Source organism: Ovis aries, chromosome 9 (genome assembly GCF_016772045.2).
Source record: "Ovis aries strain OAR_USU_Benz2616 breed Rambouillet chromosome 9, ARS-UI_Ramb_v3.0, whole genome shotgun sequence".
Lineage (NCBI taxonomy): Eukaryota > Metazoa > Chordata > Mammalia > Artiodactyla > Bovidae > Ovis > Ovis aries.
This window is the reverse complement of record NC_056062.1, coordinates 29,268,651-29,283,988: the sequence shown is the minus strand read 5'-3', so window position 1 is coordinate 29,283,988 and position 15,338 is coordinate 29,268,651. Positions and strand designations below refer to the sequence as shown.

Here is a 15,338-nt window from a genome sequence, read left to right as displayed (position 1 = left end):
TTGACCTAGACTTTGATGTCAGATAGCATCACTTCTGCCATAATCTTTGGTCGAAAAATTCGCTTAGATCAACCTAGATTCAAGCATAGGTGAAAATAGACTTCTCTGGATGTGAGGAGTAGCAAATTCACAGGAGAAGGAAAGGAATAGATGGTGGCCATCTTTGAAGACTTTCTGCTGTACCCTGCTTGGGTCAGTTGTCAACCCCTGGATCAACCAATCATGAACACAGGGATTGGAACACAGTAGAGATTCAGCCTCTAAAAATAGTCTCATTTTAGTTTTTGTTGTCATGATTTTCTGCCAAATGAATTTGCTGCAAATATACAAAACAAAGAAGCAACAAAACAAAACACAGGTTTTCAGAGATTTTTGGATTTTGAAATTGTGATAGAAGGTTGTTGATTTGTATGTTTTTTATCTTCCCAAGTTGACTTTTCCCCAGATGTTAGCTCCCTATCCTATCTACTTGGTCTCTGGTTATCTTTTTCTACTTATTTAGATTATGAGACCAACATGGTCTCTATCACAGCTTGGAGATTCAGCGAGTAGTAGGTTGAAGCAATGGAAAAACCAGAGGTCCAGCTATTGGATCTTTCTCCTTATGACTTTAGTTCTCATTTCTGGGTCAGCACCTGATAGTCATGACCCCAGAGGAGACCAGTGAATCATCCAGTCATGGGGTTTGGAGGTGATTCAGCAAGATCGAAGTGGTGTCAGGAGTGTTTTTGGCTTAAGTTCTTGAAGGTACTGATTACATATCCAATTATGCAACCGGCCATGGAGGATCACATTGTGGTACACTGATTCTCCCCCAACTAAGGGTGTGAGACAGGGCCCTCACCTGGTGGGGCATGGTCTCCTGGTAGATCTCAGGCCCTTGGAGCCCAGTAAAATTGCTCCTGCCAAGATGGTTTACGTACCTTTCTTGAGAGAATGGGAGACTCGGAGCTACCCTCATCTACATTTATCCTCCCAATATTATCCTCTTCCTCTGAACCAAGGACAGAACTGATTTGGGGAAAAACCAGAGGTGATTCCTGTGTCATATTCTCTTGATGTGTTGTCAACCTTTATGGTACAAGAGAGGACTTCTCCAGGTTGAATCAGTTCTTGATTCAAATGGGATCAGACTTTGTCCCTGTTTTTATAGGTAGAATAGTCTACTAGAACTTGACATCATGAGTTTGGATTCAAACCCCATTTTTGCTGCTGACTTGGCCCATTCACTTTATCTTTCTGAGCTTCATTTTTGTCAGTCAAGTGGGATGATGGTGGGAAGCAAGATAGAAAAACATAGGAGAGACTCCATTACCTTTAGTATTCTGTTATCCTTGAGAAGGCTATCTGAATTCCTTCCCTTTTATTCTCTACTCATCCAATAAATATTTATTGTATACCTACTGTTTATATTGTTCTAGTTGAAGATACACTGACTGTATCTGCTCTTAGTTTATGTTCTCGTGTGATAAGGCCAAAATCTTAAAAGAGGAAATGGGAGGTAGTGATAAGTGCTGCCAGGAAAATGAAGCAAGACAAGGTCCAGGTGGTGCTAGTAGTAAAGAACTTGCCTCCCAATGCAGGAGACTCAAGAATCACAGGTTCAATCCCCGGGTAGGGAAGATACCCTGGAGGAGGGCATGGCAACCCATACCAGTATTCTCACCTGGAAAATCGCATGGACAGAGGAGCCTGGCAGGCTATGGTCTATAGGGTCACAAAGAGTCAGACACGACTGAAGTGACTTAGCTATAATGGTCTAGAGAGTGAACATGGGGTGGTGGTCGTGGTGTGGAGTAATCTTGACTCACTTGATGGTGATCAGGGAACGATCTTTGCAGGGAGGTGACATTTGAGAAGGAATCTGATAATCACTCCATAATATTTGTTGAATGTATGAATGAGCCAGGCAGAGTCATACATGGTTTGATTTGAAAGAAAACATTTTAGACAGAAGAAACAGAATATATGAAGGATCTGAGTTGGGAATGACCAAGGCATATCCGAAGACTAGAAAGAACCTGGTGGAGTGGAGGAATAGTGAGGAGAGGGAGAGGTCAATGAGAAAGTCAGAGGTAACCAAGGCCTTATAGGTCAAGCTGAAGAGTTAGGTTTTATTCTGCATGCAAAGTGAAACTATTGGTGGAGTAACATAATCCAGTTTACACCTTAAAAATATCATTCTGCAATATGATGCCACTTCCAACCCACCAAAATGGCTAAAATTAAAAAGACAGACAATATCAACTGTTGAGATGTGGAGCAACTGGAACTCTCACACACTGCTGATGGGGGGAGAGATTGGTATGAATACAATAATTGGGAAACTAATTGGCTGTATCTCGAAAGCTGAACTTATATATATACCCCATGACCCACTGATTTCATTCCTAGATATACACTCAACAGATAGGCACACATATATTTGCCAAAGGATACGCACATGAATGTCCATAATAGCCCCAAATGCTCATCAAGAGTAAAACAGATACATGAATGTGATATTGTTATGTAATTGAACTATAGGGAACAAGTGTAAGCAAATTATAACAACACATACAATGAGAATGAATTTCATAAATTTAGTGTTGAGCAGAAGCCATACCGAAGGTTCAACTGTCTAGCTCCATGTACACGAACATCATAAACAGGTCCAAATAAGATGAGGTGTTGGAAGTGAAGATAGTGGTTGCCCCCAGAGAGTCTAATGACTGGAAGGAGGTATGTAGGGGCCTTTTGGGGTACTATCGTATCGTGTTTCTTAATCTCGATACTGCTTACACACATGTGTTCAGTGAATTTCTCTAATTGTTGGGGCCTTCTGGGGTATTATCATATCCTGTTTCTTGATCTGGATACTGCTTACACACATGTGTTCAATGACTTTCTCTATTATCTCTTTACTCTTGCTTCCCCAGGCCAAATGGGCCTTGAGCCCAGAGAGATAAAGAGTGTGGGAGAGTATTTACCCCTGGCCACTAGAGCATGGTTAACTTTTCTACTTACTATCACAGTGTTCTCAGGAGTGTTGAGCAGATGAGATTCATCCATTTTATAGGCCAGGACTTTGTTGTTAAGTGATCTGCCCAAAGTCCTGTGCCCTCATGGAACCCACCATTGTTTCCATTTCTCCATGTTGCCTGTCTGATTTGGAACAACTGGTTTCTCATGCTCCCTTTTAGCTCCATGAGTCCAAAATATTACATTTACTTTTGAGAATTTGAATTTTGAAACTAATTTAAGAAAATACAATGCTTTGACCATTATCCTTATTTATAGAGTCTTGTATCTAATTATAATTTTTTAAAGCAATGTTGCTGATTAAGGGAATAAATATTATAAGCAAAAAAAAAAAAAAAAAAAAAAGGAGAGAAAGAGAGAGACTGGAGGCCCTTAAACTCTAGGGGGAGAAATGGTGGTTTTTTTCATTGTCAGATTTTCTCAGCCCCATTGCATGGACATATGGAACCGTGTGTGATATTTTTACTCTAACCACAAAATTTCATGAATTTTCAGTCACTGAATAATAAAATAAATCAACATTCTAGGTGAAAAGATGGAAGCAATTTTGAGGGTAAAAATATTTCCTTGAGAATTTCTTGAGAATCTAAGACTTTGACCGCATTCGCTGGGACTGAGCCCTTAAAATGAAAGAGTAGGTCACGTGTCCCCATAAGCCATAGGATGGGGAACCAGTGGACAACAATCTGAGATCAATTTAGTCAACTGCAGCTAATAGCTAAACATTGTTTGTTAATAGGCAAATAAGAGAGTTCTCTTTCTGCCCTGTAGAAGAGAATAGGAAGTGTGGGCCCATCAAGGAAATTAGCATTGGCTGAGTGCCTCTTGGGTGGGCCCTCTGCTCTCCTGTTATTTGTTACCTAAACAAGTAGAGGCTGTTTATTCTTACACATACAAAGGACCTTATGGGTATGGAAATAGAGTTTGACTTTCTTCCTAACCGTGAAGTGAAGTGAAGTCGCTCAGTCGTGTCCCGACTGTAGCCCGCCAGGCCCCTCCGTCCATGGAATTCTCCAGGCAAGAATACTGGAGTGGGTTGCCATTTCCTTCTCCAGGGGATCTTCCCGACCCAGGGATCGGACCCGGGGATCGGACCCGGGTCTCCCGCATTGCGGGCAGACGCTTTAACCTCTGAGCCATCAGGGAAGCCCTTCCTAACCATGCCAGAGATTTAAGAAAGGGAGTGATCCGGTGAGATTGATTGATTGAGTGAGTGGTTTTCCTGTGAAGAGCTCCTTTATTGCCTGAGGGACTCTGGCTCCACACTGAAGAAGGGGTTTATTTGGGTGAAGGGATTGGTGGCTTTCAATTTCAAGCTCTGGTTCTCAGCCTTCCGGTACCTGTGCATGAATCGCGGCAGCGAGGGTGCACCAGGTTAGGGCCCCACGCACTTTGGCTTCTGGACCAGGGATAGATTCCAGGCCCCACAGGGTGAAGCTGCTGAAACTGGCTGGCTGTGGCTCCAACCAAGCGGTCGAAGTCCCGATCAAGCCATCGAAGTCCCATTCCAGCGCCTCCGGGTTTTCCACCAGTTCCTGCTCCTCTCGCTGCGGTCATCCTGCCTCCCCAACACCTCTGCCTTCTCTTCTGTCACCAGCTGTCCCACGAAGCCGGGCAGCACCCCCACCTTCTCGCCACGTAGACTGCGGGCCCCGAAACGACGCTTCCAATGCGTCGGGACACTGGCGGATGGATGGCTGGGCAGAAGAAGCGCCCCACGGAGGTGGGCGGGTTAACCCGGACCTCGCAGGGCAGAAGGTGCAGGGAGACGAGAGCGGGGTCGGCCAGGGCATCAGGGCGCAGGTGGACGCAGCGCTTGGCGATGGCTTCCTCGTCGCTGTTCGCCATAGTCCGTCGCCTCTCGGTAGCTCGCAGGCCAGCTTTATTTTTTTGAAAGATAAATGGATCTATTGTTCCCCCACTTCTTCTGGGAGTGTCGCTCCAATCCTGACTCCTGGTGGCAGGGCAAGAGTGATAAGAGGAGAGAATGGAGCCAGAGAGTCGTTAGGGAGCCCTTTTGCATAGTCTGGCGACAGATTCCCATCCAGTACACCCATGAAGCATCACCATCACCTTTTCCCATCCTTTCTGCTATCATCGTCATTTACAGTGTCACTGTATATTTATATTTCAAATGGCATTGACATTCTTAATGTCACTGCACATTTTTACTTCTCTATGTGTTATTATCTATGTGTTATTACCTCCACCGTATGTGGTTACTAGTTTTGCCTTCGACATTTATATGGTCACCTTAAGTGCTTCCTCCTCATCAAGCTCTGAGAAGGAGGAGGATATTATCATTCCTAAAATATAATTTGGGCATCATGTCCTAGTAGGGTTGAGTAGCTTGCCCAGGGTCTTCTTTCAGACTGGAAGGTCTGGAGGGTGCCTGCTCAGGATTCTGTGATCTCACCATCACCTCCAGTTTGAAGATGGGGTTAAGTAAGGGCAAGTGCTCACCATCCTCCATGATGGATATAGAGATATGAAGACTGTTCACTGGGGACATTGTCCATCATGGATCTTTGAGATGATGGATAGAGGTAGAAAGAGAGAGAAAAGGAATTATTATAACATGGTCCCAACTTGCCATGTGAGGGAGCTGAAGGATGAAGGAGCTGGCAGAAGGTAGCAAAAACTTGGACACCTTCATTGCATGTAAATTCTGATTTTACAGGTGGGGAGACAAAGGTCCAGGGAAGGGAGGTAAATGATAACAATGTTGTTGCTGTTTAGTTGCTAAGTCCTGTTCGACTCTTTTGCAACCCCATGGACTGTAGCCCGCCTGGCTCCTCTGTCTGATTCTCCAGGCAAGAATACTTGAGTGGGTTACCATTTCCTTCTCCAGGGGATCTTCCCTACCCAGGGATCAAACCTGCATCTCCCGCATTGGCAGGCAGATTCTTTACCCCTAGCGCCACCAGGGAAGCCCGTATGGGTGTTATCTCTTCCAATTCTTGCAGGAATCTTGAAGGAGTTACTGCTTTTCTGCGGGTGCTATAACATTCCCATGGCCTGAAACAATAGAAATGCATTATCTCAAGTTTTGGAGTCCAGAAGTCCAAAATCAAGGTATTGGCAGGGTTCTCCCCTTCTAGAGGCTTTAGATGAGGAAGGACTCTTCTTTGCCTCTTTGGGTTTCTGATGGCTTCAGGCGTTCCATGGCTTGTGGGCTGCATAACTCCAGTTTCTGCCTTCGTCTTTGCCTCTGTGTCTCAAATCTCCCTCACCCTTTTTCTTAAAGGACATTTGCCGTTTGATTTATGATCTGCCTAGTTAATCCGGGATTATCTCATCCTGAGATCCTTTATATAACTGCATTTGCAAAGATCTTTTTTTTTTTTCCAAATAAGGTTTTCTGTTTTGGGGCCATGATTCAACCCACTACAGTGAGATAGCATCATCATCTCCATTTTACCACAGGGGACCCTGATGCTCAGAGAGGTTAAGAGATGTCCCCAAGGCCACATAGCTACAGATGGCTCTTTGTAATGCATTATGTTTGATAGCAGAAATGGTATTTACGGCCAACCCACAGATAGCACTTATGAATATTAATTCAGTTAATCCTCGCAAAAACTCTATGAGGAGGCACGTGTTATCATAATCCCCAATTTAGAGAGGAGGAAACTGAGAAACAGAGAGGTTGGTTAATTTTCTCAGGGTCACACAGCCAGGCACTTTGGCTCCATCTGTGCTCTCGTCCACTCAGAAACTGCCATATAGCCTCCTCTGCAGACGCGAAAGGTCACCACGCAAACCACTGTTAGAGATGTTTTCAGTGGTGACTGGAAAGTCTCAAAAGGGGGTTTTGAGAAGGGTCCCTAAGATCTAGTGGGGGAGATAGACTATGTCCTCAGTCACTTCAGTAGTGTCCGACTCTTTGTGATCCCCTGGACTGTAGTCCACCAGGCTCCTCTGTCCATGGGATTCTCCAGACAAGAATACTGGAGTGGGTTGCCAATTCCTTCTACAAGGGATCTTCCGAACCCAGGATCGAGCTCGCATCTCTTTCATCTCCTATATTTCCAGGCAGATTCTTTACCACTGCACCACCTGGGAAGCCCCAGACAGACAGACTGTAGGCAAGATTACAGATCCATGGGGCTGTGCCAACCCCGGGGTACGGGGGACACCGCTCTGCACATAGGAGGCCTCAGTTCCTGTCTCTGGGCTCTCACCTCCTGGCTAGCGGTCCCAAGGCGAACCTCCCTGTGCCTTTGTCCTGCACTTCTCTGCTTATGGCACAGTCATCCTGAGAGTCCGTCAAGCTAGCAACTGCGTGCTCTCTCTCTTCTTTGCTCCCCACCTCCTCCCCTTTGTGCATCAGTTAGTGTCCAGCTCCCTGTGGACTCTGTCTCCTTGTTTCCTAGGTCCTTGCTGTTCTATGAACAGCTGTAGCTCACTGTGGGATAGGAATAGCAGCGCATCTAAACTCTCTGGATTCCTCCATCCTTCCCCTGGCTGCCTGCAGAGTGGTCTCCCTGCAGCCCTCCCCTGGAAGGGCTGAGCATTCATTTGCTGAGCAAACCTGCGTTGGTTACCTTCTCTGTGTCAGGAACCAAGGAGACAGATATGGCCAAGGCAACCCTGTTCTCCGTCCTCATGGGACTTCCATTTGGGTGAGGGCATCAGCTAAATAAAGTCAGGAAAGCAAATTAAATAATAAATAGTTATGATTAAAGGTATGAAAGAAAGACAAAGGGGTGAGAAAGAATAATGCAGTGGGTGGGGTGGAGGCCGTATTTCATTTTAGACAGTTGATTTTTTTTCTTTTTTTGGCTTTACAGCATTCAGGATCTTAGTTCCCTGACCAGGGATTGAACCCTTATCCCCTGCATTCAAAGTACAGAGTCTTAACCACTGGACTGCTAGGGAAATTCCAGAAGGTATTTGATATAGGGTTTCAGGAAGGTGCTGAGGAGAATCTGGAAGAGTCTTATGATACCTGAGCCAGGTAATAGGGTATGGTGCTTAGTAAGGGAACAGTAAATGTTAGTCATTGTCATTCATGGATTACTTCACTCAGCAAACATTTTCTGAAGGCTAATTGTTATACTGGCTTCCCTGATGGCTCAACAGGTAAAGAATCTGCCTGCTAATGCAGGAGATGTGGGTTCGATCCCTGGTCTGGGAAGATCCCCTGGAGAAGGAAATGGTAACCCACTCCAGTATTCTTCCCTAGATAATCCCATGGACAGAGAAGCCTGGCAGGCTACAGTCTGTGGTATCTCAAAAGAGCTGGACACAACTTATCAAGTAAAAAGCAATTGTTATACCTGTGTGCACAGCCCCTGGTGGTCTCAGTCTCAAGTGGAGAATTATCTGGGCCCTCTCAAACCCACTAGCATTCTTACTTTTGCCATGCAGATAAGTTAAGTCAAACACATCTATAGCCAAAGTGGGGATTAATTCTGTTTTCTTCTCCAACACTTCACAAAAGATAAGTGTCTCAGAAGCTCCGCTAAGGAATTCTACTATTTTCTCCTCAGTCTTATCTTAGGTGTCTGCACGTTGCCTCACTTCCAGGCTGTCTCAGAGGGTTTTGATTTTGCAGTTGCCCTGGGGTGGCCTCTGGTCTCTGAATGTAAGGAGAGCCAGAGGGTCTTTTGGGGAAAATGCAGAAACAGCCTCCAGTGTTGAATAGGACCAGGCTCTTGTGCTTGCATCCCCCTAACTTATAAACACTTGGGATTCTTGAATCTCTGTCCTCAAATCACCATTTTCTGGACCATCAACTTGTTCTGGGAGCATCACTAGGGATTTCTGGACCACAGGCCCTGGAATCCTAGTTAAATCAAACAAGTAAAATGAAGAAGAAAAGAGACTCGTGGATATCTTTAGGGAAAGCAAAACCCAAACTCCCTGCATGAAGAAAATGACGTGGTGTTTGAATGGGAGACTAGAATTCCTATAAGACTGCGTGAGAGCTGACATTTCAGAAACCAGATCCTTCCCTCCAGCCCCCTCAACATTGGCTTCTGTGTTAACGTGCAGCCTTTCAGGATGTCATCCCAAAGGCTTATGTTGGCTAGACGGAGAATAGGGCGTGGTGGTGACATTGTGCTAGCACATGAGTTCTCTTAGATCATTTCTCGTGCCTGATCCTGGGCTTCTCTTCCCAGACCCTAACTCCTCCTTGATAGGGATTTGGCAAACATTGCCCACCTTGGGATTTTGGGAAGCTGCTCAAAAGCTATATCTGGTATACATTGACCGTGGAGTCCATTAAAGAGTTGCTAGTCCCTATGAAGTGGTTTGGTAGTGATTTAGTCACTCAGTTGTGTCCAACTCTTTGACCCCATGGACTGTGGCCCACCAGGCTCCTCTGTCCATGGGATTCTCCAGGCAAGAATACTGGAGTGCGTTGCCATTTCCTTCTCCAGTGAAATGGTTTAGTTCAGTTCAATACACATTTACTGAATACCTTCTGTGACGTGGTCCCCATCCATGAGATGCCCCTGATGAAAAGGGAAGATGAGGAGGTGTCTGTCGTGGTGGCCCAGCCTGGGACCGAGGATGGTGCAGGTCATCAAGATGCCTTCTGGGGAGAGATGTTGTCTATGTGGGATAGATAATACCTCCTCCCCAAATTCATGACAACCTGGAATCTCAGAATGTGACCTTGGTTGGAAGTAGGGTCTTTGCAGAAGTAATAAGTTAAGGATCAAGATGCGATCATATGAGTTAGGATAAGCCCCAAGTCCTATAAGAGACAGAGGAGGACATGCAGAGAAGGTTGTGTGATGATGGAGGCAGAGATTGGAGCAATGCAGCTACCGGCCAAGGAATGGCAGTGTTTTCCAGGAGCCCCTAGAAGCTGGAAGAGATGAGGCAAGATTCTTCCTTAGAGCCTTCAGAGGGAGCCCAGCCCTGCCGATACCTTGATTTTGGATTTCCAGCTTCCAGAACGTGGGAGAACAAATTTCTGTTGTTAGAACCTGCTGAGTTGGTAGAGTTTGTTATGGCAGCCTTGGGAACCCCTGGGAGCCAACACAGTGTCTGAGCTGAGTCCTGAAGGAGGTGTCAGAGCCTTGCCCTCATTCCCACACTCTTCTCCCAGGTTGGAGCACATGTAGTTGGGAAAACGCCATTGGTCAGTGAGAGCAGGAGCCTCATTCACCTCCTTACCACTGTGCCTGCATGTAGGGGCTTCTGCTCAGTACTTGCTGAATGCATAACAGCTTATAAGTGAATGAAGGAAGAAGAGAGCAGTGCTCTCAAAGGAGGATCAGTGAGCAAGAGGCAGGAAATGGGGTTTCAGGTGTGAGAAACTGTGGCAGCCAGAGGGGAGGGGCTGCTAAGTGTTATCTGTGTCAGTTGCTTCTCCTTGGTTCAAGTGGGTACTGAGTGAAGTTTTTCATGGGGGATGTGCAGACTGGCCAGTGAAGAAGACAGAGAGAAATACCTAATACAGAGGAAGAGAAGGGACCTTGGCTGTGTCCATTGTCCACTCAATGTCAGACACTGTACTGTGTCTGTTAATGGCCATCATCTGTCTTGTCGTTCTCCAGACAATCCCTCAGGTAGGTAAAAGTCCACCCATTTTCCAGATGTGGAAACTGAGGCTCAGAGAAGTGAAGTAACCTGCTAGATGTTGCACTGCCAGGGAGTGACAGACCCTGAATCCAGGCCCAGGTCTCTCCCGCTCCCACATTTCTGTGCCTGCTTCCACAAATAAACAATTGTGGGCAAGGGAAGGTCGTTGGGGTCCCTGAGGCTGGGGAAGGACTCAGTGCCGTCCAAGTCCAGATGACTGGATTGGGTGAGGGGAAGGGGAAGATTTTCTGAAAACTGATCCGGGTGGGCATGTGGAGTTCTGGGGACCTGGATCTCCTGATGGCTGTCAGCTGTGTCATTTTGAATAGTGTTCCCATGGTTAAAATCAACGTCCTTTTCTTCCCCATCATATTTCATACTGCTCTAGTCTGTGTTTTTCATTGTTCTCAGGTCGGTCTGCAATAACAATTTTTAAAACTTAAGCACCATCGGGGTTCTTTCCTGACTTAAAAGCACCAATGCATCTGATAATTAAGCCCTAGTTCTCACCTACAGCAGCAAGAACACCCCAGTGGTGTTTAGGGCCTGTTCGTTTGTGCAGGCGCTCATTCATTCCATAAGCACCTCAGCATCATCTGTGTGCCAAGCAGCGATTGAACTTGGCCCAGGGGTTTATAGGGCACTGAGTCTCTGTCTTTGCCTCCACAAAGAGCACCTCTTCTGGCTTCATTCCAGGTCTCTATGGTGCTATGGTATGAAAAGAGCTGGAATAAAGGGAGGGAGGGAGAGGGGAAAGTAGGTAGAAAAGTTGGAAAGGGTTCCATGGAGGAGGTGAAGGCTGAGTAAGAGTTCAGTAGGTAGGGCTGGGGGAGGCGTTGGAGCAGAAGAAGTAGCCTGTGGAAAGGCACGGGGGTGTGTTGGAGCTGTGTGGAGAGGGTGGTGTCAGACGTACTGAGAACACGTTTGAGTTAAGCCAGTTATCGTCCTTGTCAGGGTGTTACAGAGTTTTATTATAGGCGGCAGGGGTACTTGGTTTTTAAAACGTGGCTATCTGGGGCTTGCTCTCCTTCATCAGACAGAGCATGTGCTCACGCTCAGTCACACCGTCATGTCAGACTCTGTGTGACCCCATGGACTGTAGCCCGCCAGGCTCCTCTGTCCATGGAATTTTCCAGACAGGAGGAATACTGGGGTGGGTTGCCATTTCCTCCTCCAAGGATCCCTCTCACCTGGGGATCGAACCCACGTCTCTTGCGTCTCCTGCACAGGCAAGCAGATTCTTTATTACTGAGCCATCTGGGAAACCCTCATCAGACAGGATATAAAAGAGGATGAAGCAGGATTATGAGGGGGAGACCATCTGGAGGGGAGACTGGACCCTCCAGGGCGGGGTTCACCTTCTGAGTCACCACTGCTCATGGGGACGAGAGTCAGAAAGGGTCTGCATGGGGTGGGGCCAGGATGCCAGCAACTGTCTCTCACTGGGGCCATGTAGCTCTGCCAGGGGACTGCTCTTGTAGTGTCTGCTGGTCATTTCCTGGTCAGCGTGGGGCCTGATGGTGGTCTCAGCACAGCAGGCCTTCTTAACAAGATGCCTGCTGGGAGTCAGGGCTGCGGCGGGGGGAGGAGGGGGCGTGTCTCAGTGCAGAAGCTGGCAGCCCCTCCTGTGCCCTGCTTACCGCTCCCCCGCTGCAGTTTCTTTCCTCCGGTGCTGTTTTCTCTGCTAGTCCCCCTCCTGCTCCCTGGTGTGCTGGGACAGGGTGTTTGATGTTCTTGTTGATGTTTTCTTGCTTACTCCTCACACTGCTTCATTTCCCCCTCTTCCCTTGTTGCCTGTTGAGATGATTAGTCAGCCTAGTTGACATTTTTCCACTTAAAATGTTTCACTGCTCCTGGCTAAATATATTCTGACCTCAGCTCTGGACCGTGACTCTCTCCTCAACCAGCAAGACTGAGGACACTTTGTGCCAAAACCTTCTCTCTCTTTCGTGTTGGTCTGAGTTTATCGTCAGCAGATTGGAAAGGATTCCTCGGGTGCTGAGGGTCATTTTGCAGCCCAGTTCAGATGTGGGGATTGACCTCGGGAGGCCCAGGTGTGTGGCATGCACCTGTCACAGAGGCATCTGATCTGACGCACGGAGCTGGCCTGCGATGTGTGTCCTAATGGGTTTGGCTCTGGGACATCTTTCTTTATAAATCCCAGCAGGCAATTTACATAGTTTTGTGCCCCAGGGAGACTTAGACAGCTCTGAGTAGCCACAGACTCTGGCAGCTTATTAAATATTGGATAGAGACGAAGGGAAAAGAAAGTCAAAGCATTAGCAAGTCTCTGACAGAAGGATTGTTGGAGGCCACAGAAGGAGTTTATAGATGGCAAGACGCCTCCTTCTAATTCCAGGCAAATAGGGCCCTCTGGACAAATCCTGCAGGCTTGACTGAGGTAGGCTGTGCCACCCAGAGTCACCAAACTTGGTTTAGGAGGGGAAAGGAGAAGGAAAGCGGGAAGGACAGAGTGTTCTCTTAGCAGAGGGCCTGGGGGAGCTTAAAGCAGTGCCTATGCATACTTAGCTCTGAGTTTGAGATGGAAATCCCAGAGATGATGTTGATTCAGCCTCTGGGTCCACTTACTAATTCTTTCATCCACTCATCATGTTTATCAAGGATCTGCAATCCTTGTGGCTGACACTGAGCCCAGCCAGCCCTGGCTCTGGGAATGCAGAGGAAAATGGAACAAATGTAAGACTATAGAGGGGAAGATGATGACTGAATTATTACAGATAGGATGAGGGCTTCAGAGGGGTCATATCAGAGACAAGGGGGTCATTTAATAGGAGAGTTGGCCCAGGCCGGAGTGGTGGGGGGCATGGAAGACTTCCTCAATACAATGACTTTTAAATCTGGAGTGTCAAGTATAAATTGAAATTACATTAGGTGAAGAGGTGAGGGAGGTGGTGTGTATTAAGCAGGGGCAAGAACAAGTGTAAAGGCCCTGTGGCAAGAGAGAGGAGGGGGACTAAGAAAGGATGACTGAAGCAGAGATGACTGTAGGGAGCAGGGGAAGCAAAAGAAGTCAGAGAGAAAGGCAGGGGCTGGGTCAGAGAAGCCCTGGAAGCCAGATAACAGCTAGATTCTTGCAAAGATCTCTGGAAGACTTAACGTCATTTTGAACAGGAAGGTAACATGATCAGAACTGAATTTTTAAAAGAATACTCTGCCTGTTATTTGAGGAATGATCAGAGGGACAGGAATGGAAGCAGTGAGTCAATTAGGAGACTGGTAGGAGGCGGGGGGATGGCTGCACTCAGAGAAGCAGTGATGGAGACAGAAGGGGCTGGAGGTATTGGAGGTCTATTTCAGGTTTGTCATCTGGCGACAGGACCAGATGAGGATGGATCAGATGGAGGCATCAGCAGAGAGTCCAGGGTGCAAAGCACATGGTTATGAACTGGGCAAGCATTTTCTGGTGGAGGGCACAGCAAGCTTGGAAACAGAAAGTGGAGAATTGCTGGAAATGTATGAGCTGGAGGCTGAGGCTGAACAAGAAATGGGGGACGTATTGGGAGGTGAGATCAGGAGACGAGAGCAGAGAGGTGTCCAGGGCTGGTGGGGGAGCGAGATTGCAGGTCCCTGCAGGTGACCTGAGACAGCTGGGAAGGCTCTGGAGGGAACAGTGGAATGATCGATTCTGTCTCACTTTTGTGTGTACCAAAGGTCACTCCAGGTACATGGTAGGCAGGAGGAGAAGGGAATGACGGAGGATGAGATGGGTGGATGGCATCACCGACTCAATGGACATGAGTGAGTAAACTCTGGGAGTTGGCGACGGGCAGGGAAGCCTGGTGTGCTGCAGTCCATGAGGTCGCAAAGAGTCGGACGTGACTGAGCGACTGAACTGAACTGAACTGAACTGAAGGGCACTCAGGCTGCTGTGTTGAGAAGAGGTTCAGGGGCAAAGTGGAAGCAGAGAGGCCGGTGAGGAAATGGTGGTGATGGTTTAGCTGGAATCAAGGTGATGGCCAGGACCAGAGGCAGAGCTGTGGGTGGTGAGGCGCGTCGGTCTCTGGATAGTCTTGGAACAAACAGAAGGAGGTGTGAGAGAAAGAGCCAAGAGGAGTGTCTGAGGCTTTGGGCCCGAGAAACTGGGAGAGGGTATTGTTCTCTCCAAGGATGGAGAAGTCCATGGAGGGGTCGTCTTGGAGAGAAAAGGGTGATCTTGAACATGTTTAGTTTGAAGCCTGTCCTTAATATCGACATGGAGATGCAGGGCAGGCAATGGGGTCTAGAGACAGAGAAAGCTGCCAGTCAGCAGTAGTGGGGCAGTGTGGACGGCCAGGCCCTGGGTGAGCTGGTGCACCCAGGGAGTGATGTGCTAAGTTGCTTCAGTCGTGTCTGACTCTTTGTGAGCCCATGGACTGTAGCCCGCCAAGCTCCTCTGTCCATGGGATTCTCCAGGCAAGAATACTGGAGTGGGTTGCCATTTCCTCCTCCAGGGGATCTTCCTGACCCAGGAATCAAGCCCACGTCTCTTATGTCTCCTGCATTGGCAGGCAGGCTCTTTATCCAGGGAGTGAGAGTAGATCCAGAAAAGTTCTCAGGGCTAAGCACTGAGGTTGGCAAAGCACCGCGTAGTCTCCAGGAAAACAAGGAGACAAGAGCGAACAGCAGGGAGAAGGAAGAGAAGGGTTGTTCCGAAGGCTGAGAGAGGAAGGTATTTCAAGATGGAGGGAGGGTCTGCTGTGTCATATGCTGCTGAACAGCCAAGTCAGACATGAAGGGAAAGTGGGCTGCCTGTGTGGGCTTATGGAGTCACTGGT

The 15,338-nt window shown here is 47.5% G+C and overlaps 1 pseudogene; it reads right to left on the bottom strand.

Annotated features, from left to right (window-relative positions):
* Positions 1 to 4,258: 4,258 nt before the first annotated feature.
* On the bottom strand, positions 4,259 to 4,872 carry LOC114116355 (ribonuclease H2 subunit C-like; annotated as a pseudogene).
* Positions 4,873 to 15,338: the final 10,466 nt, after the last annotated feature.